Here is a 25,720-nt window from a genome sequence, read left to right as displayed (position 1 = left end):
CAGAGTGACAAGTGCAAGGCAAAAGAAGGACACAGCCCTTCTGTTCTGCTTGCATTAGCCAAGGCAGATGCATAGCCTTTCGATGTTTATAATGTTGTAGGAACTTACGGAAACTTGACTTGAGGTATTCTTTGTATTTTAGAGACTCACCCTCTGTGAGTGTTAGGTCCATCTGTCAGAAGGATGGATAAGCTCTTGGGGATGGAGTTGGTTGTCCAGCCCTAGCTACCAACTAGTGCTAGTTGGTTCTTCTCTGGCCGTCTATGTAAGTGGGGCAGCGGAGTAATCCATACTTGCTGTCAGTACTACAGATACTGTTAGGTTTGGTACTGGATCACAGGGTCTGCATGAACAGGCCTTTGAGGAGCCTTGGGGTTTTACATTGCTTCCTGTGAGGCAGCACTTACTCCTGTCTGCTGGCTTGGGTCTGTGGTTGACCTGTGTGATCTTAGGTGGTCACCACTTTGTTTCAGTGTCTTCCTCTTTAGAATATAGTTGGGTAAGGTGAACCGAGACTCCAGGTAGACATACTGTCCCCTGCTCAGTTTGTGCCTTCGTGTTTATTTTCCCCGTGGCTTTCACAGAGTTCCTAATATCAGTTGTGAAGAAGGAAATGTGTGGGGTGTACAACACAGTGAGGAGGGCAGCTCCAGCCTTGAGAGAACACAGGAAGAGTCTGCCTGGAACGCTTTGCTTCGTTCCCAGTGTATACTGGCCTTTGCTGGTTCCGAGGTACTGGAGATGCAAAAGAAGAGAGTCCAAACAGTGACCTCTGCCCTGTGCATGTTAATTTCTAGGGGCAGACATCTGCTACATTTCAGAAATGATTTCATTACAGTTGTGACTCGTGCTTGGAGAGTACCATGTGTAATTGATTTAATTTGTAGGGGACAAATGTGACCAGGGGCTCAGAAAAGTCCCCCTGAGTCATAGCCTTCTGCTATGACTTAGAGATCTGTACAAAGAAAGGGTGGGTGCCCAAGGCCAGTGAAGGGGAAGGGACAGAGGAAGGGTTCCCAGGCCCTGGACAGAGCCATACATGAGGCTGGAATGGTTTGGAGGTCTGGACTTTGGATGGGGTGGAGGGAACTATGTATGGGGGACATCTCCCCCATAGGTGGCCCACCTGGCATTTCTCTGATCTCATTGTTCAGGTGACTCTATAGTAGGGACACCTTCCCTAGCTCCACTTCTCTTTGCAGCATTTAATTTATTGTAGCCCAACAACCTTGGATTATAAGAAAGGAGTCAATGGCACAGGTCTCTGCCTATCCCTGCTACAGACAGAGGCCTCGGCAAGTATTGGGGTTGACTGAGTCATCTGTCCCCATCCCTACTGTATGCATAGAGGCCTAGGCAAGTGCTCGGATGAGTCATAATTTTACTTTTTGTTTCCTTTTGAAACTGAAATGAGCTTCCAGCTAACCTGAGAGGGTTGGGGTTACTGATCCTGTGACAGATTAAGCCTTTCATTTTTAACTAAGGACAAGTAAAAAAGATTAATTTTTTTTCTTTAAAAGAACCTAATGGAAAACAAAACGGACCTAAACTTAATACTTGTAAATGGAAGATTGCACTGGGCTGAAACTGGGTGCAGCTCCCCTAAACAGCCCACCTTCCACCCCAGTTTAGCTGCTCTGTGCACTGTGGAGTATGGCTTGCTTCCCATCCTGATCCTCGCTGCCTCTGCCACTCGTTAGCAGTTAGGAGCAAGCTAAGCAGCCCTGAATGATAGAAGGTCCATCTGAGAACCACAGTTCCCATTGGATGTTTCCTGCCATGGCCTCTGCAAAGTCAAAGGATCACGGAGGAGCCATCTGGAGTCAGGATTCACCTGCACTCTCTTTGTTGTTCTTCACAAACTGATATAAATACCTCCACTTCCTCTTTTGAATGACTGAACCAGACTTTAAAGAAAACAGAAATCTAGCCTTGCCTCTCACAGATTTGGGGGCTAAATTATAGCATACTCTAGTTCTGCTAAGCTAATTGTGTGTGATGAGCTTCTGGCCTTTTGCTTGGCTCTTTTTCCCTCCCGGGGACAGGTCTGGAGATTGAAGATGTATGAAGATAATATGCATAGAAACAGCATGGGTCTCAGCATGCCGGTAGTGATTTTACAAAGCTAACGCAGAAAATTTTCTCTGCTGGCTCTTTTTACAAGATAGGCAGGGTCTGTGCCTTGCCCATGAGGCTCTTCATATAATGATCACAGTCTGCTCTTGGAGTTAGGCATCTATGCAGATCTTGTTTCTGTCATGAATTAGCCATGCAGTGTTGCACAACTTATCAACCTTTCTTTGAAGTGACTATTGTCAAGATGGCCGTGTTGTATAAGGAGACCATTATTTGCTTTTGTCCCCATTTATTATAATATGCATAATTGGTGCTGTTATTAAGTGTTGTAGACTGCTGCATGATTGTCTACTCCAGTGTTCCCTAGACTTGCCTGAGCTTATACAGTTCCTCAGGTGCTTGTTAAAAGCAAAGATTCTCAGGCACCACCCAGATACCCAGACTTGCTTCATCAGATCCCCATGGGAGGGGCCTGGCGGAGCCCCACTCCACACCCTAGTTTCAGATATTTTGCATGAATTTCTGGTGTGAGTCTGTATTTGGTACTGTGTGTTCCAGTCTTGACCAGGGGAAGCATGGCCTCTGTTCATGTAGACCTTGACTCAGACCTTTTCCTCAACATGTGCAGCATATACTCACACTCCAGGTGCAGGAGATGATTTCTAGCTCTAAAGAAGCATGGTGTCATGTGTGGAACCTGGCTAGCCTGCCATTCTTTCTCTCTTTTGGGGAAATGTTCTGATAACCTGCTCAGTATGATGTATGAGTCAGCGTGATGAGCCCGCACACAGTTCTGAGTGCTCTGAGGCCCCAGTCCCTCCAGATGTGGGTGGGATGGTAACAGGGAATGCCGTAGAGCGCTCCCACCTTCCTCATGGGAGGGCAGGCCGCACAGCTTCTTTAGCTGAGACCTGGGAGCCAGACACTGCGTGTCACTCCAGGGCACACAGATTATTAGTGTGTTCTAAGCCAGCTGTTCTGGAAAAAGAGCATTTGGCCCTTTTCACACATGCCTGCAAATTTATTTCTTCTCTCGAGCCAGCTACTTCCTCGTTAGTGACAAAGAAAGGTGAATTTGTCACATTGTACTCATGGGATTGAGGTTCTGGAAGACATTGCAAATGGGGTTCCCAGTTTGGGGTTCTCATTTTATCAAGGGAGTACTCAGCATGCCTGAGGAGATGGGGTGATTTTGCCCTTACCTATTCTGTGAGGACTTAAAAGGCTCAATCTTGATGCTTCTGCCCCCCTCACTCTCTACGGTCATGGTTTTATATTAATAGAAGTTGACTACATTGGATTTGGCTTGACTGTGCCTTTCTCATCTCATTATCTTCATGTCATAAGGCAAGTTGACGAGTGCTGAGAATCTCATTTGAGCGTCAGGTTCATTTTCTGACCTGTGAGCAGGTCAATCCAGGTTTGTGGTGATTGTTATAGGGGAGAGTTTGTGTCTTCTGTGGTACAGTCTGCCCCTTAGGAAAAGGCTGCGAGCCACACTTGACATCTGAAGACTGAAAGAGAAAGTAGTTTTGCCCCAGCCCCATAGTGAAAACATTTTCCAGCACAGTTGTATATAGAGAATTTCAACATATCATCTCCAGGATGAGCAGCTGACTAGGGACGTGGGTAGGTACTCATGGCTTGGATGGGACGCAGTCAGCTTGCCCTTGGTTTCTTTTGCCCTGTGGGTAGATAGAAATCAGCAGGCTCTCCTTGGGTCTATCCTGCCCACAGCCTTTAAGGGCTTAGCAATGGAGTGAGCCCAGGCTGGTAGAGTCTATTACTTCTCTTGCTCTTCTGTTTTGCGATGTATTTCCATTGGGAGAGGCTGGAGGTAGTTCTTCACATCATCAGTTTACTGACTGTAGGGTTACACAGCTAAGTGTTTTTGATCTGCTGTAGCTACAGAATGGTTATGTCTAGTTAGCAGCCTAGTGGGAAGAGGGTGTTCATGAAGACTTGATGAGGGCTTGGCCAATGGAATCTTGATATAATGAGAAGGCAATGCCTACTCTAGACATTTCCAAATTGCAGGTATCTTGTGGAGGGGGAGGTACAGTTACCACCCACAAAGCAAGCCTTCTGCTCAAGCAGGTGGAAAACCCCCAACCCTTTCTTCTCTCTGCCCAGCACAAATACAACAAAACACAACAAAAATGGACTGTGAGACAAGATGGCCGATTTTGTTAAATACCTATATTCAGAACTATAATTGTGTATGTAATTACATATAATTATCTAGCAAGTAATCCCAAGTCCCCCCCCTCCCCCAGATTTTAATGATACTATGTATTTTACCATGTTACTGCATTTTTTCATTTCTTTAAAAACATTGCTTCTCAGCCTTTTGGCTAAGATCAAGTATAAAAACAAAGCCATTTTCATTCAGCATTTTAGTGTGTGCATATTTGAAGTGTGTATGCATGTGTGCATATGTGCTACGGTGTGCATGTAGAGGTTGGAGGACAACTTTTGGCAGTCAATTCTCTTTCCATTGTGGGTTCTGGTATTGTCAAGTTTCTGTACAAAGAGATTTTTTTGTTGTTTTGTTTCGCTTTGTTTTAATCTGCTGGCCCTCTCTGAGGCTCTTAACACATTTTCTAACCTCTTTGTAAGTGAGGCTTCAATCTCATACATTCTAGAAATGTCTGTGGCACCTAACAAAACAAAGTATCTTCTAAGGACTTAGAAACAATATACTGAGGGGACTTAAAGTATCGCTCAGTAATTTGATCTAAGTGATATACCGTAGTGCTGCACTCTGGGTGCATTTAAAAAGACCTGTGTGTGTGTGTGTGTGTGTGTGTGTGTGTGTGTGTGTGTGTGCATGAATGTGTGCAACTGTGTGTGTGCTCACATATAAATGCATGCCACATATTTGTAGAAGTCAAAGGACGTTGAAAAATCAGTTCTCACCTTTCTTTCTTTCTTTCTTTCTTTCTTTCTTTCTTTCTTTCTTTCCTTCTTTCTTTCTTAAGATTTTTAAAAAATTACCTTTAATCTTTTTTTACAGTTTAGTCATTATCCCCACTTCCTGGTCCTCCCTCTGACTGTTTTTCATCCCATACCCCACCCCATCCATCTCCAAGAGAAGGTCCCCATCTCATCCCCACACCCTGCCAGGAGTGGGAACTCCCTGGGGCCTCAAGTCTCTCAAAGGTTAGGCATATTCTGTTGTATATGTGTTGGGGGCCTCATATTCAGCTAGTATATGCTGCCTGGTTGGTGATCCAGTGTCTGGGAGATCTCAGGGGTCCAGGTTAATTGAGACTGCTGGTCCTCCTACAGGGTTGCCCTCCTCCTCAGCTTCTTCCAGCTTTTCCCTAATACAACCACAGGGGTCCCAGCTTCTGTCCATTGGTTGAGTGTTTTGCATCTGACTCTTCCAGCTGCTTGTTGGGCCTCTCAGAGAGCAGCAACCATGCTAGGCTCCTGTCTGTAAGCACACCATACCATCTGTACTAGTGCCAGGTCTTGGGGCCTCCCCATGAGCTGGATCCCAATTTGGGCCTGTGGCTAGACCTCCTTTACCTCGGGCTCTTCTCCATTTTTGTCCTTGTAGCTCCTTCAGGCAGGAAGAATTATGAGTCAGAATTTTTGACTGTGGGATGGCAACCCCATCCCTCACTTGATGCCCAGTCTTTCTACTGGAGGTGGGCTCAACCAGTTCCCTCTCCCCACTGTTGGGCATTTCATCTAAGGTCCCTCCCTCTGAGTCCTGAGGGTCTCACCTCCCAGGTCTCTGGTACATTCTAGAGGGTCCCTCCACCTCCTACCTCCCAAGGCTTCCTGTTTCCATTCTTTCTGCTGGCCCTCAGGGCTTCGTTCCTGTTCCCCTAATCTAACCCCCAATAGGTGATCATACTTCCCTCTTCCTCTCCCTGTTGAGACACTGTCTCTTGTTTCTGCAGCTTCACTGAGGATTCCAGGCTGTCTGGCCTGAGACTTTCTAGCTTCTTTTCTGTGTCTGCCTCCTATCTCACCAGAGGAATGCTGGGATTATAGATGCACACTACCATGTCTATTCTTCCATGAGTTCCAAAGGTAAAACTTGGGTTAGAGGTGTTTATCCATCTTCTAGGCTGGGGAGTTCACATTTTGTCTGGTCATGGTGATTATTTACAGATTGCTTTTGCTCAAAAATTGCCTGTCAATTTCTTAGTTTCTGTATGAGTTTTATAGAGATACATTTGCAAACAGATGTTCTTAATGAACTGGAAGAAGAGGGAAAAAGTCAACGTATTGGATCAGGTATTCACCCTAATGAAAAATATAGCAAAGTAGTTCTGTATGTATTGCACAGTTTTATTTAGTGCTGACAAAATTGACAATGTCATAATTGTCTTAGACAATTTCCTTTGCTTTTCCATTGATAGTTTGTGAACTGGTCATTCTCATGTTTGTTCTCTCATCTGGGGTGCTGCTGAGGATGGGTAAGAGAAAGAAACTATTGCAGTTGGGCAGGGTAGGGGGAGCATGAATAAGGGGACACCTTGGAGCAGGTTCCAAGGAAGAAGAGAGCACTGCCCGAGCATAGATTGGAAGAGAAGAGGGCAGGAGATGAGTCTGGAGGAGGCCAGGCTGTTGCATATGCAGACTTTGTCTGTAGAAGAGTTTAGATTTGTTCTCAACTGGTTTCGCAGAACAACTGGTGCTTTATGAAGCTCCCCTTTGTCCTGTTTGAATAGTGGACTGGAGGCCATCCTAGCAGCTGCTGTCCCTGTTTCTCCTTCCTCCCACCACCCCACGTTCTGTATTCCTGCACTGTTTTCTTGGGAGCACTTCAGCAGAGCACACAGTGTGCTCTTTATTCACTTGCTTGACTGCAAATTGTGACTGCGGGACAGACATCGTGTCTTTCTCTACTGCAGAAGTGTCAGTCCCAAGCAGCAGCCACAAATCCCAACCAAAGAGATGACCAAGGAAGATACCAAAATCAGAGAGGACCAGTCTTCCCACAGATGAAAGTGTGGTTGATTACAGAAGAAAGTAGAAGCAGTTTGATGAAAATCAACAACACCTTGGACAAGGCGTCAAAGTTCACATTTCTAATATTGGCAGTGGCAGTGTGCCCCAGCTAAGAGTGAGTCATATGAGGTGAATTGTCAGGTAACAAAGCAGGGTAGAGGTAATGTTGCAACAAGTGTCATATCACAAAGTATAAAAGCAGAATTGTATCCGTGTAAAAGGAATGGAGAAGACGTGAGAGCTGCGTGTAGTTTATGGTCTGTGCTGGGTTCTTGCTGCACCCAGTGCTGGGAAGAGGAGATTATTAAAAAGGATGTTTATTTAGTTGCTGAAACAAGACTGTTCACAGAGGAGTGTGTAGCTCCCAGGGTCTTTTAAGAGTAATGTAAGTGATCTGCATAAGTAGCCTGTTGTTTGAGTTTCCTGGGAAATACCATAAAAATCTGGGGTTGAAATCGTCACAGAGACTCCTGAGATGTGAGCCAGGTGCCTTGTCAAAGATGGTACCTTTGAGATTAGAACTTTTAGGTATCAGGGTCTGACCAGCAGTTCAGGTGAGACAGGGTTGGGGTTAGGCGGTAAGTAACACACCCAGGTTGCTGCTGGGAGGGGAGATTCAGGTTTAACAAGAGCAGTTCAAGTGGGGGCGGCAGAGAGAACATACTGGGTGTCAGCACTCACCTTCTTTTTCCCCATTTAAAATATGATTCTTCGAGAATGTTGCACATGTGTGAAGAGTAATTTGATCACGCGCACTATCCTGTAGCCCCTCCAACTCCTCTCTGAGGCACTCAAGTTTTTATTGGCTTCCTCTGGGGGGACGGGGTCAATTTGCAAGGAAGCTTCAGAGGACAGACGGGATGATGTAATGCCAGGTCCTCTGTGTAGGACAGTGTGGGCGCTATTACTGTTGATGACAGAGATGGCACTGCTTCAGGAATTTATCTTGTTGGGCATCGTTTGTGGCCAATAGTGTTTCAGCCCAGTTCACTGAGACCCAATAATAATAGGTCACCACCATGTCATCCCGCATGTTCTGAGGAATAGCTAAAGAGCCCTTTGAAAATCCACCAGCATCTCACAAAATCTTGAACTACCATAAACATATGTAAAATTCCATATCCATATACTTTCTTTTCAGAAATTAGGATACTTAAAAGAATCATTATAGAAAGAAGAGGTTATTATGGCTTGATAGCACTGGAGTGGAAAGATTAGAGGCCCGAGTCAGTAGCATAACTAATACTTTAGAGTGGTTTTTGGCATGGCTATTTCTCAGCAGACATGTATGTAAATGACATGTCAGTTGTAAGGAGCCATGCGGAACATACTGCAGTGCTGACGGAACTCAAAGGAGAAGAAGGCTGTGCAGACTGGAAGTGTGCAGTGCTTAGCCCAGGACGAGGATCTTACAGAAGGTTGATTTGCGTGTTCCTCACTTAGTTTTTATTTGAAAACCCACTCACGTGTAATTAATGTTTAAGTGTATTCATCTCTTTATAACACTTCAGCAGGTACTTACAACATTCTAAGGAATTCTGTATTTTGCTATCGTTTATTAGTAAGCTTCCAGAAACAGGCTAAAGGGCAGCTTTCTGGTGGGGGTTTGGGCTGCACAGTTTTGGTTCTCTAGCCTAGCTTCTGTGAATATCATGGAAACCAGACACAGTTCTAAACAAAAGGAGATGTCTGTATAGTCCTCAGTGCTGCTTTGCTTTTCTACATGCTGACATGTGAACCTAGCCTGAACCAGTGGTTTAAAAGGCAGCCATTTTAATTGGCTATCAAAACGGGGGTGGGGGGAAGACAGTTGTCTCACAATGTCCTTCCTCCTTTGGCTGTGTAACTAGGTTAATTATAATCTTAGGTACATGGTAAGTTTTTGATGCTGTTGCTGCTGCTTTCAAACTATGCAGAGGTATAATTTAGTGCTGTTACCATTGCTTATGCTCTGACACCTTGTCTACTCCCTGGAAGAATATGTTTGTGTTCTTACATTTTAAAAAATGAATATGCTATTATTATTAACTATAGTGGCATCCTTGAGGCCGGGGAAGTATATGCCCAATTATATAAGCAATATTGTCTGAATGGCTGTTAAGTCTCTTCTGAAATGCTAATGTGAGGCCTTCTGTAAGTTCTGGTGGTTTTCCAGTAATAACAAAACCCTGCCTTCCTTACCATCTGAACCTCCCACATCTTGGTGCTCATTAGGTCTTGGTGTAGTGCTGGTGGGGCTCTGTAGCTTCTCCCAAGAGCTCTGAAGAGAAGGCATTTGGGTACAGGTAAAGAGACCGGAGGTTTCAGAAATGCTTGCCTCAGAAGTGGAGCTTTCAGGTCTGTGTGTATTTGTTTCCAGGGCTCACTCTCTTTCCTTTCCCTTCCTTTCCTCCTTCTCCATCTTTTTTTTTTCCTTCTCAGTTACTTTATTAAAATTGTCTCCCAAGAAGTACTTAAAATTGATGTAAATCTGGTTTTCTGACATTTTTAGCCAACTGCATAGATGAGATGAAAAAATGAATTCAATTAATTGGTTTTAAAGATGCGTTATAACAAAACAGAAAATAACAAGTATGTGGATGAGGAAGCAGAAAAGTTGGAGCCCTACTGTGATTTTGTGGTGATTTCAAACGCTCTGCTACCATGGAAAGCAGGATGGCAAGTCCTCCAAGGACAGAAAGTACACGTGACCCAGCAATGCCGCCCCTGGTTAGTACACAAAGTAATCACAAAAAGAATCTTAAAGACCTACCCATGTTCATAGCCACATTATTTATGATTGATAAGAGTTGAAAGAAACGTAAATATTTACTGATATTTGAGTGGAGAAATAGAATACTCTCCACACACAAAGTAGAATGAGTCTGTTTTGCTTTTAAAAGAAGGAAATTGTGGTTGGGGAGTTGCCCCAGTTCGCAAAGTGCTTGCCATGTATGTGTGAGGACATGGGTTTGTTTCCTCAGCACCCACATTAAAAAGCTGGGTATCAGTGGCCAGTGCCGCTGCTGAGGGCCTTGTGTGGATCAGTGGTCTGATCTGGACAGGGGTCCTGTTTGCAGCCCTAGTTACCACTGAAGCCCATGGTCTGGGCTGCTATCTGAAGTCATGTTAGTGTACATGGGTTATAGAGAGCTGGCCCTGCCCCTCTCTGACCTCTGCCCTGCTCACCTCTGCTGACAGCTTCTGTGGTGGATACAGGTGGAGGAAGTCCAACCCTCTGTAGCAGGGGCTGGGGGCAGTGACTACGTGCGACTTGGCCACGCCCCACCAGTGAGCACACGGACAACGCAAAATGGACATGCATGGTTTTGGAGGTTGGGGGTCACAGAGAAGGAGTCATGGGAAGACTGGGATGTGAATGCAATTCGGGTGCATGATGCAAGATTCACAAATAATCAATTTAAAAAAAAGCTGGGTGTTATAATATCCACAGACAGGAGGGTTCCCGGTGGCTGGTGAGGTATTCAGCTGGTGAGCACTACATTCACTGAGAGACTTTGTTTCAAATAATAAGTTGTTTGAGAGTGATAGAAGAAAAACTGGAGTTGACCACTGGGTTTTCCCTTCCCCCACAACATTACACACACACACACACACACACACACACAAATCTATTCATACACATATACCATACATATTCACATATAAACAGTAAAGACATTTCATCTCATGGTGTAATATGTATGACCTTAAAGCCAATTTGCTAAGTAAAACCAGCCCATCACAAAGGAACAAATAAGGTTATTGTCCACTTAGTGCAGCCTCTACAAACTTCCTGTGGAATGGGGGTTTACTGATTTGTGAGGGTGGGGTGAGGGGGGTGGGAGCTGGAAATTGGGGAACTGTTGCTTAACAGAATATCTAGTTAGGGTGATGGAGAAATTTTGGTGATGTGATAATATAGTTGAATAAAATGTAATTTGGGGGGCAGGGCAGATTTTCTCTATATAGCCCTGGCTGTCCTGGAACTGAATGTGGACTAGGCCAGCCTGAACTCAGAGATCCCCCTGCTCTGCCTCTATAGGGCCAGGATTAAAGGTGCCATGCCCAGCTACAATGTGACTGTCTTAGTGTACAGACTAACGTACCTAAAAATGTCCAAGATGGTAGATTTTAAGATACGTATTTTGCCACACTAACAATAATTTTAAAGATGAAAAGGATGAAACGATTGGGTTTGAGCTCTTCCCTCTGAAGTATCAAAAACAGAACCGTCATGTTTTATAAGTATAGTTATACAAGCATATTTAACAGATTGCTGGGATAAGATAGAAACAGTAGGAAGTCATTGAGACTGAATGTTATTTCTCTAATTGTCAGTGTGATAGTTGGTCCTGATTGACAACTTGGCAAGATTTAGGATCACCTAGGAAACCCTCTGGTTGTGTCTCAGTGTTTCCATAGGGGAGTAATGAGGGTGGGGAAGCCACCCTCAAAGGGCTGGCACCTTCCAAAGTTGGTCCAGATATAAAGAAGCCTTAGGAGGAAGCTGCATGTGCCTACCTTTGTCATTGCTTTCTGAAGGAGGTGTCTGTCACCACTGATCTGATCCCAGACTACAGCTTCGGTGGCCTGCTGTTGTAGGAAGGGTGGTACTTTGTCCTTTCTAGAATAGACACTTGTCCTGGATGTACATTTGCCTTTGTTGTACTGCTTTGTCAAAGTTATGGTTCATGGACATGGAGAATCATGCTTTGCCATGAAGCGTCTCCTGACCAAGGAACTCGCTTCACAGAGCTGTGCAGTGGATTTATTCCCATGGAAACCATGAGTCTTCTCCACGACCCTCATCCTCCTGAAGCGTCTGACTTGGGAGCAGAGTGGCATGGCCTTTAGAAGATTAGCTGCAACGCCGATGGGGTAGCAGTACCTTACACGGCTGGGCCAAGGCTCTTCAGCTCAGTCAGCTTCTAAGACATGGTGATAGAGCTCTGTACCCAGGGTTCCTGGATCCAAGAACAGGGCAGTGGAGCCAGAGATGATACCACTTGGCACCCCCCATTGCCCTCCCAACCAGCATCAGACCCTGCTTCTACAGCCTTCTCACAAAGGCTAAATACCAGAATCTCTCCAAGGAGCAGGCCGGCTTTCAGTACCATATTGAGATATGATGCTATCTACTTTGGGGACTGAGCAGCTACTGTGTCCCCTCCTTTGCACTTCCCAGGTGTTGTTTTCAGACATCTTGGTTCCTATCTTATAAGCCAGTCACATTGATGTGCTTTAGAGTACGTTGGGGTTTTGTTTATTTTGAGACAGGGTATTAATTAATATATAGCCCTGGCTGGCTAGAACTCACCTTGTAGACCAGGCTGGTCTCAAACTCATAGAGATCCCTCTGGTTCTGCCTCTCTAGTAATTGGAATTAAAGGCTTACAACCTGCACCCACATTAGGATGCATGTGTTCACCTAGAGAATGCTGTCTTTGGAGTCTGCATGCTCATCTGTTTGGTTCAGAGTGAGTTGATTTCTCTCAGAAACCGACTTCCCTGAAAGTTGTTATTGGGGTGATTTCACTCTGAGTGTGCTTAGCAACAGCCACTTTCTTAGCCAGAGGGCAAAAGCAAAATGCAGACAAACCCGTGGCTCGCCCTCAAACAGGTTAGCAGACATTAAGGTTACCAGTGAAACTCAAATCCAAAAGGTTTCTGGTTGCAAAGTTATCTGGTCTTGTCAAATGAAGGCTCTGTAAATTAACACACACTTTCCCTTTCGGCTTATTGTACTGAATTTTATGGGTTCCTTCCAGCTCTGTGTGGGAACGTTCATTAAGAAAGAACTGAGAAGGCTCTGGCGTTACTCCCAACTTTAACAGGGGTTGGGCCGTGTGGCTTACACTGCTTTAAAGAATGGGTTTTCACTTTCTTCTTATCTACAGGTATTTCAGGTAACAGGTGGACTGCTAGTGCAGATGGGTCCTTAAGACAGATGCTTCTGTGGAAGTTCAAAAAAGGAGTATTGGGGACATCTATCAGAGACTCCCCACATTGTGTGGACAGGCATGAATGGAGCCAGAGTTGCCCTCCCTCCTGATACTTAGGATAAAACCTGGAGAGATTTGGTGAGAATTCCAGACCTTACTGTGGATAAAGTAGGGGCTTGCCAGCAGAGGCAGGAGGGCAGAAGGAGCTGGGATGATTTTATTATCCCTTTGCTCCCTGCTCAGGTTTTTACTCTTTTCATTTCATTGTTTTTGTTTGTTTGTTTGTTTTTGTTTTTTGTTTTTCAAAATTCACACTAGGAATAGAATGCAGGTCCTTGGGGCCTTGGGGGCTTAGCTGTGTATTTCAGTTGCTCCGCCCCTGAGTTTCATTGTCAGCTCCTATTGGTTGGAGACCACACTGCGTGTTCAGTGATCCAAGGACAGGATGCGGGGTCAGTGACAGTGTACAGCAGGTTTACGCGTGCACACACTCGCTGGACGAAGCAAGGGTCCAACTACTTTATTTCCTTTCCATAGCTTGTATATCCTGCAGAGTCCTTTAGGCAATATAAAAATTAGAATGTGATTACATTCTATTTTTCTTTAAGTGAATAATTATAATAAGTATATGGGAAAAAACCCAGCATATTCCTAATAACTTTACATGCTTAAACGTTACTTATTCCAGGTTAAAAACCATTTTTTCCCAAGTCCCCACATACATTCATGGTTTAAATAACTTGTACAGATTAGCAGAGTGTACATAAGCAAGGTGTGTTTTTTCTCAGCCAATTCTTTTACTGGCAGGCTATAATTTGTGGTTACAAAGACAGGATCAATCAAGTAATCTCATAAAAAAATCTTAAAAGAATCACAAATCTAAGCCTTTATGTAAAAAAGCAATCAGTCAGCTTTACTTTGAATCCTCAGGGTACACATCTACCCGTTAACAGCTTTTTAATCAGTCATATCAGGAAGCTGAGGCCAAAAATGGGTACAAGAAATTAATCATCTCCTTGAACTGTAGCCCAGCTTTAGCACGAGAGGCATGGCAGTTGGTACTAGTCGGGCTGCCGTTCTTCTTGTTCCTTGACCTCAAAAAAAATCCCTGGTTGAACTATCAGGAGTGTGCCTTTCTGAAGGTTAAATTGTTCCCCAAGATTTTCAGTGTGAAAGCCACAAATAAAAACATCTTTCCCTAACTTTACTAACAATCTACATCTCTCAAACTGTCATTGTGCAAAGTGCCAGCACTTAAGTAACGAATGACATCAAAATCCTTTTTGAGGGTGGTGGTTAAATCAGTCTTCTGCTCTAGCAGCAATGTTTGAAAACGATCAATCACGAATATTATAGCGTCAATGACGCTACCCACTGAGAGCTGGAAACCCCCTTGGAGTTTTCACTGCTCATAGATTATAAAGGTGAGCAGATCAAAACTCCTTAAGAGCATGAAGTCTCACAACAAGTGTGGCCTCTGCCTCTCCGAGGGACACCCATCAAGGTGGGGTGGTCCCTTTGGTGGCCTGAGCCAACGTACACCTCTGAGAAATTACTCCATGCAACAGATCTGGTGTAAATGAGTTTGTTGGGAAGTTTGTGGAGGAGGGGAGACGAGTGAGGAACGGGGGAATGGGTAGAGGCATTGGCAGAACCATAAAGGCCGAAAGAGGAGGTCAAGAGGGAGAGAGAGGGAGAGAGAGAGAGAGAGGTGAGAACTGAGTAAGGGGTGGAGGTGGGGTGGGACGGGTGGGGATGAGAACGCCAGGAACAGAGAGAGCTGGGATGGCATGTGGGTCCTTTTGTAAACCTGGCACACTGGGTGGCCGAAGGTTACGATGTAAGCAGCTGCTAGGTCCCTGAAGGCAGGCCGTGGAGTTGCCTGTACACTAGCAACCTGGGCCTTGACTTACAATCCTTTAGAATATACGTCATATTATAGGACACCTCTGGAAATCTGTCTTGTACGGTGCTCTCTGTGTGCTTTCTTTTTCCTCCTAACAGTTGGCTAAAATGTCAATATCACCAATAGATAAACTCTAGTCCTGTCATAATAATTGTTTTTGTGAGACGAGGTCCAAGATGGATGAAGTCATCTGAAGTGTCGAGGCTCTTTACTGCGATTTGGAGAGGCTGTAGAGAAGAAGTGTCCACTGAGAACTAGCCCTGTGCTGATGTTAAATGTTAGCTGCTGTGTTCTGAGCAGCCCTTCTGTATAGCTCAACTTTTTAAGCTGGGCTTTATGGATTTGGAAACTGATGAAGTTAAGCAGAGTCCAGCAAGACCACGACACAGGCTGAGAGCCAGGTTTTGCTCCCACCCCGACTCCATATCATCTTGCATTTATTGCCTTAAGACTTTGTTTTGCGTCAGTAACATTATTCGCACTATTTATTTTTAAGGAATCTGAGGCTCCGAGTGAAATATCTTAATCGTAGGCTATTAGAGGACACACCACGAACAAGAAACCATATGGTTCACAAACCAGCTTCCTTCTGGTTCCTCACAGGCATGCCTGTCCTATGCATATGGGGACGATTAGCTTCCCTGGACCCAGCCACTAACTTCTCATGGGGATACTAATGACTGTGCCCTAGCAATGCCCCACAGAGTCCCCGTGGCTTCCCTTACAACGTCACGTTTACCTTGCTTAATTTCAAAGTTTGTCCCATCAGCTCACACTTCCACTGCCTTCAGCAGCAATTCTTCAATCAGCAGTGATCAAACCCCACTTGTGCTCATAATTTGAAATCATGAATATTATAAATGCAGATCATCCTAATCCAGAATCCCCGGTGAGGCGGCTTCTCACCCAGCTCTTTCAATGGACCCAAGACTGAGCAAAGGTCTGATGACCCAACTCATACCTCGGAAGTGGAGGCTTGGACACCCTACTACAGCATTTGGGTTTCTTACCACTGTTATGGACCCTACACCCTCCTCATCAGCCAACTTTGGCTCCAGTCCTCAGTAGGCCAGTTAGAGACACAATAAGGACAATTGGTCGACTGTGACTACAGCGGCAAGAGGAATAAAGAGGTCGCTGCCCACCTCCCTCCAGATCCATCTTTATGATCCTTATCTGAGGCTTAGGCTCAAATAGGGGGCAAGAGGTGTGCTTTGCTACGTGTAGTCTAGGTCATGGAATGCTTTGGCCTATCCCCACTGTATGAGCACCAGTCCCTTCTGTAAGGTGGTCTGCCAAATTGTCAGAGCCATGTGACTTCTCTCTCCAGGGAGTCAACTCCCTGTTGTGCTTAGCATCAGGGCCTCAGCTTTCTCTTGTCTTCGAATGAGATTTGAGGAGAAACGTCAGTTTCTTGGGGTCCATTCGTTCAATAGTTGGGTAGCCCAAAGGGAGACACAGGTGTCTCTTGTTCCTGCCAGGACAGTTAGTTACCTGGTTACCGCACTGAATAGCCTGTTTGTGGCCATTTTAGAAAATGTTAATTGGGTTTCAAACTGGTTACCTACATGAGATTTGTTTTTGTTTTCCCCTATGCAAGTGTTTGAGAATGCAGCATCCTAATTAGGATTTAGGTGGATTAAAAGGCAAATTGAATTATCTTACATAACCTAATCCCAAAGGTTCCTAGAGTGGTGTGTATGAAGAACAGAGCATCATTTGAGGCTGTGCACTTGCTGCTGACTCCTCCGTGTGGGGCTGTAGCTGTGGGTTGCACAGAGCAGTTGGTGTGAGCTTCGCCTGTTGTTTAGTCTTGGTATCCTTTCTTTATCTTCAGTGGAAGGCAAGTTTAAATGATTACTTGCTTGTGTTAGATTCGCATGGGTAACTGGATATGGTGGTTTGGATGAAAAGGACCTCTGTAGGCCCATAGGAAGTTACACAGTTGGAGGTGTGGCCTTGTTTGAGTAGGTGTGGCCTTGCTGGAGGAAGTGTGTCACAAGGGGTGGGCTTTGAGGTTTCCAGTGCTCAGGCCAGGCCCAGTGTCACTCTCTCTTATGTCTGCCTGAGGACTCAGATGTAGAACCCTCAGCTACCTCTCCAGCACCATGCAGCCTGCATGCCCAGCTTCTCACTTTGATGACAACGCACTGAACCTCTGAACCTGTAAGCCAACCTCAATTAATGTTTCTCTTACAAGAGTTGCTGTGTCTCTTCACAGCAATAAAACCCTAACTGGACACTGGACAACTGTTGTGAAGACTTTACAGGAGTAAGGTTAGAAGTTACTTCTGGTAAACAGACTTTCTCTGTGCCTAAGAGTGTCAACAAGTATAATACTTTTCAGAAAAACTGAAAGAAAAACTCAGCTCAGATAATTTTGCTATCAGGACAATTATGTGTCCAATATATTGTTACAGAAACAAGCCTGTTTTTCTTTAATCTGAGTCTCCTAAGGGACCAAGGTTGTCACACAAACTTCTGACCTTGTGATGATGAATAAGTAAATGAATTAAGTATTCTTGGGGCTAAGGATATGTAACTCAGTCACAGAATGCTTCCCAGCATGCACCAGGCCCTGGGTTCAATCCCTAACCCCTCTTGGTCAGTTGCTGTACCTTGAGATTCTGCTTGCTGATTCTGCCACTCTGACCTACTGGATAGACATTTATTTTTAGATTGAGGTACATCCAGTAGCAAGAACTCAGGAGCCCAGCTAAGTGAATCATTTTCTCTAGGACATTAATTTCATGGTTGTTTTGAACACTGGAGATTCATAGTGTTTATTAGCCAAGGCTTTGAAGTAAAGAAACCAAGGTGATTACAACTGAGGAATGGATTTCAGTGGCAAGTGATTGACATCTGGAGACCTAGAGATGCAGAAGAGGAGGGAATGTCTGTGATGAAAGTGGGTTCTGCAAATATTTAAGAGGAACATAAAACCCTTAGTTTCCCAAACCTAAGAGTAAACTACAGGAGCAATTTACCTATGCATGAACCTTAAAATTGTTTAATTGAATAAGTTGTTCCTAGAAAAAATACATTTAAATTACATTCTTTTATAATTTAGATGAATCCCTATTTTAAATCTCAGGATACTTACTACTTGTACAAATCTTTAATTTTGCTGTATACATCCTTAAATAAATGCATTTTTGTGGATCCCATTGACTTACATCAAACTCCTGGATTGGGTCATTTAGTTGATGCATTTTCTGACTTAGAAAGTGAATAATACTGCTACCCCTACTCCTATTTGTGTGAAGATTATTTAGCCCCATTTCCCTTTCTGTGCCTGTAATAGTTCTTTTATAAGGCTTACCAAGGTATTGGCAGGGAATTACAAATTCATATTTTGAGAAGCTTAAAGTTTGGTAGGATCTGGAAGTGTTTGCCTTTTGGAAGCACAGCTGAGGATAAGAATTGGAGAAACCAGGATTGTCAGTCATGCAGGCCTGTTTTCTTCAAGGAAGGAAATGAACAGCACCTTTTCACCATGAGTTCTGTGTGAAGGTGGTCTGGCAACCTTTGCTGCTCTTAGGTTAGGAGCCAACCTGACAATTAGGCCCTAACTCTGGGCTTTGTCTCAGTGATGAGAACACATCCCTGTGAAAGAGGCCTTATGTGCTTTGAATCCTCCACCAGCAGAATCTGGCCTTGTGCTTGCCACTGACCCTTCTCTAGGTCTTGGCTCTAAGCTCCATTCATCAGCCAGGAGAACTCACTCTTACTATAAAAGTCACAGCCGCTTTGCTCCCTTGCAAGGGAGTTTCTGAGTAGGCATGCCTAAAGCTTTGTTGTGGTAATTGTCATGTGGGAACCTTTTTCCACATGATAGTTTTACTATGGTTAAATGTGTAAGGAGAATAATCTTCAGTCAGTATGAGGTCAGTCAGTATGAACAAGATTCTGTTCCAGCGTCCACAAAGATGGTACTGACTGAGTTTCGTTCTTCACCTCTCATGCTGGCTGTGAGGTTTTAGGTGGATGAGGGGGGAGAGAGGGGAACAAGAGGGAGAGAGGGAGGAGGTTGTCTTGACATTTGCCTGTAAGTCTCTTCTTTGCTACTTTAGATATATATTTTTTTCCTTTTTTTTTTTTTTCGGAGCTGGGGACTGAACCCAGGGCCTTGCACTTGCTAGGCAAGCGCTCTACCACTGAGCTAAATCCCCAACCCCTTTAGATATATATTTAAGTATCTATTATATGTATTTAATTAATACTTAATGTATGAAATAGGAATTATGCCCCCTTTCTTAATTATGGGTTCTGACTTTTTATTAAGTAGACCTGAGTATATTTTAGCTTTTTAAATACATTTAATAAATTTTAATACATTTTAGCTCATTTAATACATCATAACATTTGTTTGGCCATTATCTTCTATTTGTGCATTACAGGATTTTATTTATACACCATCTGCTCTGTGTATTTGATCGGATTTTGTCTGTGTTATATGCACTGAAAGGCATTATCAGGGGTTGGTGAGAAGGCCCGGTCAGTAGAGCATCTGCTGTTCAAGCTTGAGGACCTGAGCTTGGATCCCAAGCACCCACAGCAGGAGTCCAAGTTCAGTGAGAGTCACTATCTCCAAAAGAAAGGTAGCTTGATATAAACCTCTGACTTCCACATGTGCCTGGGGAAACACACACACACACACACACACACACACACACACACACACACACAAACCCTGCACACTCACAAACACACACATACCTTTATCTCTAGAAACTGAGATAATTGTTGTTTATTAAAAACAAAAACAGCATTAGCAATGTGTGTACTCAAAACACACTTCTGCAAATGGCAGAACAGGGTGGACATCAGTGCTGCCCATGGATGTATGTAGATTAAGAACATAGTTTGTATAACTGTTGTTAAATGCCAGTGGCATTTGTTTGTTACCATCCTCTCACTCTAGAAGAATTGCAAGGATCTGGCTTTCAAATAGCAGAGGCCAGTTATTTATAATCTGATGGATCATAGTTGAGCACTTGCTAAGAACTATAGCAAATACTTTTCTAGATGTTACAATAAAATATATTTTAAAATGGATCATGTGGTTTGAATAAAAATGCCCCCCATAGGCTCATATATTTGAGTGCTTGGTCACCAGAGAGTAGACTTATTTGAAGGATTATAAGGATTAGAAGGTGTGGCCTTGTTGGAGGAGGTGTGGCCTTGTTGGAGGAGGTGTGGCCTTGTTGGAGGAGGTGTGGCCTTGTTGGAGGAGGTGTGGTCTTGTTGGGGGAAGGTTCCAAAGCCCATACCAGACTTCTGTTCACATGTGGATCAGAATGTAGGTGTCACTTACTTCTTGTACACCACACCTGCCTGCCGCCATGTTCTCTGTCATGATGATAATGACTAAGCCTCTGAAATTTATAAACAAGCTCCTAATTAAATGCCTTCTTTTTATGAGTTGCCTCGGTCATGACATTTGAATGAAACGTTAAATGAAATTTAATAAAGATATAAATGAATGTGACACACAGAGAAAGATTCATTTACTGTGGTCGAGTTGGGAAGAGAAACAAAGGGGTCCAGTAACCCTGAGCCTTAGAGTACTGATGTGAGCTTTGGGTTTAAATGCAGGAAGAAGTGGAATCCAAGGTAACAGGTGTGCATAAATAAACATTCTGGTCAGGATGTGGTCTGTTTGTTAACTGTCTGAGCTCTAGTTCTGCAAGGTGGAGTGAAGATGTGCTTCTTGCTGCCTTTGTATGAAAGGACTAGTCTGTTTTCTACAAGGTGACCAGTCCTGCTCCAGAGCCAGGCCTTAATCCAGGCCTCACAGTCAGGGATAATTGCTCTCCTCTGGAGTAAGGAGGTGTCTGTCATTCGAGGTTCTGCTCTCCAGGACCCCAGAGGACTCGAGGAAAGGTTAAGAATGATGGTCTGTCTGTCTTTAGCTTTTAAGCCAAAGTAAAGGAGACACCAGACATAAAGCCCAGGTGTCAAGCTTTCATCCTCAGTTTAGGTACTTGTGGACTCAAGTGGAGTCATTGCTTTTTCAGCAAAAGCCACTTCCGAGAGTCGTTCCAGTTGTATTCAGTTTAGGTAATGGGGAAATTAGGAGACTCTGAGGAACTTGAGAACAAAATGCCCTCTTATGTTCGGGGGTTATTTTCCTTCCAGGCGTCTCTAGCAGACAAAATCTATTTGTAGTTCTGTGGGAAAGAATCACTTACCACCATCATCAGTGAAGTAGTTCACAGCCTTACTGATTCAGACAGTCCCAGAAGTGGCTCGGCTTAATGTCCATTGCAGCGTTCAAGGGATGCCGTCTCTCTTGTCCATTTCCTAGTCTTAGACAGTTTTCCTAACATCAGTTAAATCATATCTGCTAATAGTCAGATATGATTCTATGAACTTACTAGTTTGTTTAAGAGAGAGGGCCACACTGAGGATAATATAGCTTAAGTGGGGAAAAATGAAATGTTATAAAAAATTCTAATTTATGGACAAATATCTAAAATGAGATGGTCTCTAAACTGAGTCATTTTAAGAGTTTGTATAGACAAATCTTTCAGTGGTAGTTATGAAGTTAGCAGGATAATATTACCACGTGGCAGCCACGGAGTAGAGATCGCTTTCCAGTTACAGAACTGCTGCTTGTGTCCCTTTGTTTGGCAAGAGGATTGATCTGTCAGAGCCCGGCCTTATGGAGACTGTAAGTTAGCCAACAGAATCACAGACACCATCTTCATTTCATAAGTGAGTAACCCGTACAATGGAGAGACACTGAAAACAAGAAAGCTGCATTTCTTTAAAAACCTGACCTAAGCAATGTAAGGTGTTTCTTCCAGTTAGTCTAAAAGACAACAGCTGTAGTTAGCTCGGCAATCGTACATCTTTCCATAAAAATTTAACATTAAGAACTCTGTGTATGTTGGGCATTTTCTTGGCTGCAAAAGACATGTTGTGTTTTACCTCAAGAAAGATTAGGATGTAAGGCTGCAGATCTGAGAATCCCAGGCTAAGAATAGACTTGGGTTGATTTCTGTGTGCCCTTGGCTCATGTCATTGTTTCTCCTGATCTTTCACCATGCATCTAGCTTCTTGTAGATTTGCTTGTGTTCGATTCTTGAGGCAGAGTCTCATTGGCGGACCTATCATTTATGTAATAAATACAAACCACAGCTCTTGGCCAGTTCATAAATGACTCTTTTTGAGCCCAGAGTCTTTTCAGGTTCAGTCAGCTATGTCAGTGCATAGGGTTGTATTAGGCTGTGCAGAAACGACAGTTGAGAGACATCTGGGCCGGAGGGTAGAGCAGAACTCCCCAGCAGGAGTAAGGAGTTGATGAAGACATACTCTGCGTGGTGTTTGAAATTAGTCCATTTTGGTTTAAAACATTTTCCTAATCTGCCCTGGAACTGAACTTTATACAAGGCACACACACTTCTTTGGGGTGCAACTTGAAGGAAGGGCAGTGCCTGGACTGAGCCTGACCCTGTAAATGTGGGCTCTGACCCTGAGGTAAACTTCTCAGCCATTGATGTTAACATTGTCTGGGACGCACTGGAAGTGTTAGTTGATCTTACATTCTTATTTGCTTGCTGGTTTTGCCTCTTTAAGGAACACCGCTTTGTGTGAGTGTTGTTGGCACAGTTTGCTGCGCTAGGTAGCTTAGTTTGATAATTCATGTGGAATTTTCTTTTGAAGACATTACTTCAAAGTATTTCAAAAGTACTTTAAATCACCAGGTCCTCATTGTTCTTTTTCATTTCCGGTGAATTCCCATTCTTTTCCAGGTCTTAAAAGAACTCAGCTTCAAAAGGCTGGGCTCTCAGATTTGTTTCTAACACTGTTACTGAGTTGTTGGACTACATCCGTGCTATTTGGTTATGATGTAATCTGTGTTCATGGAACTTTCTGGGGAGTTAGTACCACTGATTATAGATGAAAGCTGCCTGGACTGTGGTAAATGAGAGCTGGTGTAGAGAATCAAAAAAATCAACTCATTTTTTTTTGTTGTTGTTGTTGTTAAGGAGAACTATAAAGTAGTAGACATTAATATTCAGATATAATATGGAGGTAATTAATTACCTAAATTTAAAATTTACATGGTATAAATATAATAGTTTGATTATAAGTAATTAATACCAAATATGATTAGGTAGGTAATTTCTCTATCACTGTGAGCGTGGCTAGGCCAGAGAAGAGCGATGTTGTTACAGAGACCTAAAAGGACAGTCACATAACAATACGTTTTTCTGAAAAGCAGGTAGTTTCACCAGTGAACTGAGAATCTTGGTTTGGTTTTATATAATTTGTTAGCAAAGAGCCACGGGTAGGTTCAGCAGGTGCTGATCAGAGGCCTCTGCATTTTAAGCACAGAGGTAGTGTGACTCGTGCCCACAAGAAACTACTTCAGTAAATTGAAGAAAGTCATCTGGGTACTCCTCTGGGTAGGGATTAAAAAGCAATTCAAACTGCCTCCATTAAATCGGAGGGGAGGTCATTCCAGCAAGAAGTGGTGTTGACACTTGTTTCAGCTTGTACATTTCTCGTGAAAGCTCTAGAAACCAGAGGCCTACTCAGCCTTCAAAGGGTAGCGCAGGATTGAGGTTTGTCTTTCTGGAAAGGCCAGTGTTGACCAACAAACCCCTCTGAGGATGTGGACAGATGTTCCAAGAAAAAAGCCCAACACATGTTAAAGATTCTATGACTCTAGTTGAATTTTGCAGTTCTCGAGCCAAACAAATTATGTTGGACTCTTGGTAGTTGGGTCAAATTTACATGTTTGACCAAATGTCCTTGTGTTTATTAGCAAATCCCTTTGGAATATGGTAACCAACCACTAACTTCATTTGTGATTTCCTTTTGTTTAATTGTGTGTGCGACCACTTTAAAGTATAGCATTTGGTCCTGGAACCAGAGAACTGTGTTTCCTTTGTTCAAGAAGATCCTGTTCATTGTCCCATACATAGTAGTTCCCATCAGTGACCCACAGGAGTATATTGTATTTGGCCCCCTTAGGCTTAGCTTGTGGGTCCAGATGAGGCTCATTATGGGACAGATGTGTTTGCTGATGTCCGCTTACATCATTGGTGTCAGCTGTCAACTCTGTATAACTCTACCCTTAGCCCAGAGGAATGATGAAGTACTATTCTGTCCTGGAACTTGGTCACTCTTGGTGAAAAGGAGTGCTCCAGGGTCATACCCCAAACTGCATTGTTTGCAGTCTTTTGTCAATTTTGTGTCATTCAGTAACGTTTACTTCATCCTTTTACAGAGCACAGTTGCTTTTATTCTTTCCTTTAGCTCAAAGTCTTTCTCTCTTCTCTCTGGAATACACACTCCACCCCATCCCCACCAGCTCCAAATCATCCCCTTCCTCTCTCTCATTTTAGCAGATTACAGTTTATAACTACGTTTTCCTCCTAGGGCACCTCTGTGCAAACCCCTCTAGTCAGCTGTTCTTTACTGAGGAGTTAAAGGAAGGGAAGCCGCTGTCAGAGGCAAGCTGAGAAGGGACGAACCACCAGAGCCTTCATAATGTCTTCTATTTTCTTCCACAACCCAGCCCAGCCCCCTCAGAGAGCACACTCTCTGTTCCCCGGGAGAAGCCTGGCGTTCTGGGAATTCTGACACATTCTGGAAAGCTTGGGGCATACCCCAGTTCACCCCTTGTATGGTCTCTTGGTTAGTCTCTCACAGTCAAGGCCATGTTCTGAAGGGGAGATGTAGGGACTCCCTGAGGACATTGAGAAGCTCTTTCTGTGAGGCAGGCTGTCACCAGCTCTGGCTGCTGGCAGCAGAAAGCCTTTGAATGGTGTTAGTACAGTGGTTCTCAACCAGCGGGTCGTGACCCATTTGAGGGTTTGCAGATCAGATATCCTATATATATCAGCTATTTATATTATGATGTTATGAAGTAGCAATGAAAATTAATGTTATGCTTGGGGGATCCCCAGAACATCAAGAACTGTATCAAAGAGTGGTAGCAACAGGAAGATTGAGAACCACTATTCTAGAGAGAGACTGTACTTTTTAGCCTCCTGAGCCAGAGACCCTGCTGGACACATTTCCGCACCTTACCAGAGATAGCAGGGGTGTAGAGGCTGTTCTTCCAAGCCTCTTTATTCTTTAAAGCCAAACTCTAATTTTCACAATGTACTATTTGCAAGAAAGCCTTTTCAGGGTTGTTGTTGTTGTTGTCCTAATAAAATGTAGTCTTGGTGGGAAAATGTATTTGAATTACTCTTATGCTACTACTGGTCTTTCTATATTATTCATGTCTTAACCATACTTCATCTCCCTCCAGGAACAAATAACTGAACTATGGTCGCTTGTGTCAGGCTTCACAAACAAAGCGTGCTTGAGGCAGTCGGCTTGGTGCAGTTGCTACAGTGGTGCTCACTTCTCACTGTCTCTCAAGGCTGCTTCTGAGTAGCCATTGCCTGCCGACCAGCTGACCAACCAGCCAGCCAATCAGATTATCCTTTGCAAAAACAAACAAACACCCCTCCCCCCAAATAAACAGAAAACAAAAAGAAAGAGATTGAAAGGGCCGGCCCTACAAATGTAGAATGGGAGATCGCCAGTGTCTTAGAAAGTCCTGGGAGCTTTCATTTTTTCTTTCCTCAGCTGTAGCTCCATGTCTGCCTCTTTCTCCTCTTGAATCATTTCCTACTCCACTCTGTTTTTCTTGGAAGCAAATCAGCAGCAGTAACCATGATGGCCTTTAAGTACGGCCATACCAGGTTCTGAGGAGATGGGGACACTCCCCCAAATTTTTCTGCCTGTCACTGGGTTTGTGTGTAGACCTTTCTTTAAAAAATGTATTTTTTTTAATGTAATTACATTTTCCCTTTCCTTTCTTCCTTCCAAC

General features: G+C 43.8%; 1 protein-coding gene across 40 annotated transcripts in view; it reads left to right on the top strand.

Annotated features, from left to right (window-relative positions):
* Nucleotides 1–25,720, top strand: part of Sgms1 (sphingomyelin synthase 1) — a 271,205-nt gene that overhangs the window by 120,996 nt on the left and 124,489 nt on the right. For 9 of the 40 annotated variants that reach the window (XR_010053999.1, XR_010054001.1, XM_039080988.2 and 6 more), the window contains exon 1: nt 16,735–17,043. The exons of 27 other annotated variants lie outside the window; for them this stretch is intronic. The gene's annotated coding sequence lies outside the window, so the exon portion shown is untranslated. Of the gene's footprint in view, nt 1–5,990; nt 6,124–16,734; nt 17,044–19,225; nt 19,479–25,720 lie in introns of those variants that run through there. 4 more of the 40 variants (XM_063265759.1, XM_063265831.1, XM_063265786.1 and 1 more) reach the window with 4 other exon arrangements.

The sequence above is a fragment of the Rattus norvegicus genome, chromosome 1 (genome assembly GCF_036323735.1).
Source record: "Rattus norvegicus strain BN/NHsdMcwi chromosome 1, GRCr8, whole genome shotgun sequence".
NCBI classification, from domain to species: Eukaryota; Metazoa; Chordata; class Mammalia; order Rodentia; family Muridae; genus Rattus; species Rattus norvegicus.
Note: the sequence above shows the minus strand (reverse complement) of the source record. Positions and strands in the feature narration are given on the sequence as shown.